Source organism: Physeter macrocephalus, chromosome 9, assembly GCF_002837175.3.
Source record: "Physeter macrocephalus isolate SW-GA chromosome 9, ASM283717v5, whole genome shotgun sequence".
Taxonomy (NCBI): Eukaryota; Metazoa; Chordata; class Mammalia; order Artiodactyla; family Physeteridae; genus Physeter; species Physeter macrocephalus.
Window position 1 is genome coordinate 85,227,736 of NC_041222.1, and position 1,994 is coordinate 85,229,729.

Consider the following 1,994-nt stretch of genomic DNA (forward strand, 5'->3'; position numbering starts at 1 on the left):
CAACAAATGACAAGTGTTTGCAAGGATGTGAAAAAAAAGAAAGAAAAAGGAACCCTCATGCACTGTTGGTGGGAATGTAAATTGGTGAGGCCACTATAGAAAACAGTATGGAGGTCCTCAAAAAACTAGAAACAGAACTACCATATGATCCAGAAATCTCACTCCTGGGTATATATCTAGAAAAAAATGAAAGCACTAATTGGAAAAGATACATGCATGCCAATGTTCACAGCAACACTATTTATAATAGCCAAGATACGGAAGCAACCCAAGTGCCCATCAACAGATGAATGACTAAAAGATGTGGTGTGTGTGTGTGTATATATATATATATATATATATATATATACACACACACACAATGGAATATTACTCAGACATAAAAAAAGAATGAAATTCTGCCATTTGCAACAACATGGATGGACCCAGAGTGTATTGTGCAAAGTGAAATAAGTCACAGAGAAAGACAAAAAGACATAATGTATGATTTCTATTATGTGTGGATTCTAAAAAAACAACAAATGAACAAACATAACAAAACAGAAACAGAGTCATAGATACAGAGAATAGCTTGTCAGAGGGAAGGAGGGTGGGGGATGAGCAAAATAGGTGAGGGAGATTAAGAGGTACAAAATTCCAATTACAAAAATAAATGAGGCATGGGGATGAAGTGTACAGTATAGAGAATATAGTCAATAATAACGTAATAGCTTTGTTTGGTGACAGATAGTAACTAGTATAGTGGTGATCATTTTGTAACACACAGAAATATTGAAACACTATGTTTCACTATGGGAAACTAACATACTGTTGTAGGTCAATTATACTTCAAAAACAAACAAACTCAGAAAAGGAGATCAGATTTTGTGGTTACCTGAGGTGGAGGTGGAAGGAGGCAGAATTGAATAAAAGTGGTCAAAAGATACAAACTTCCAGTTATAAAATAAGTAAGTACTAGGGATGTAATATACAACATGATTAATATAATTAAGACTGCTGTATGTATGAAAATTGTTAGGAAAGTAAATCCTAAGAGTTCTCATCACAAGGAAAAAATACTTTTTATTTTGAATCTATATGTGATGATGGATGTTCACTAAACTTACTGTGGTAATGACTTCATGATGTATGTAAGTCAAATCATTATGCTGTACACCTTAAACTTAGCGCTGTATGTCATTTATATCTCAATAAAACTGAAAGGAAAACAAAAACAAGGGTTTGGTTTTGTTCGTGTTGAGTTTAAGCTTTCTATTTAACAGCTAAAATGAATCTCCAAAACTGGAGATTAGAGAAGCCCAGCCTAGTCAGCAGTACTTAAAGACATGAAAAGGGAACTATGTGGGTGGAAAAGTGATCCCAGGCCAAAGATCTGAAAAAGTATAGCTGATACCACATTTAAGATACTTACAATTATTAGAAGAAATACATCACCATTCATGAATCAAATATCACCCTTAATTAAAGATTCCTTAATTTTAAAACATATACATGTTAAAAAGTATAACATTTTATACCTGATTCTAATGATAACCATTGCGGAGGGCAAAGCGGAGAGATTCCCGCACAGAGGATCGGTGCCGACCGGCACTCACCAGCCCGAGAGGCTTGTCTGCTCACCCGCCGGGGCCGGCGGGGGCTGGGAGCTGAGCCTCGGGCTTCAGTTGGATCCCAGGGAAAGGTCTGGAGTTGGCAGAGTGAAAACAGCCTGAAGGGGCTAGTGCGCCACGGCTAGCCAGGAGGGAGTCCGGTTGAAGCTTGGAGCTGCCTAAGAGACAATAGACCTTTTCTTCCCTCTTCGCTTCCTGGTGCGCGAGGAGAGGGGATTAAGCGCGCCGCTTAAAGGAGCTCCAGAAACGGGCGCGGAGCTGCCGAAGACACAGGAGACTTTTTCTTGCCTCTTTGCTTCCTGGGGCGCGAGGAGAGGGGATTAAGGGCACCCCGTAAAGGAGCTCCAGAAATGGGCGCGAGCCGCGGCTGTTGGCGCGGACAGC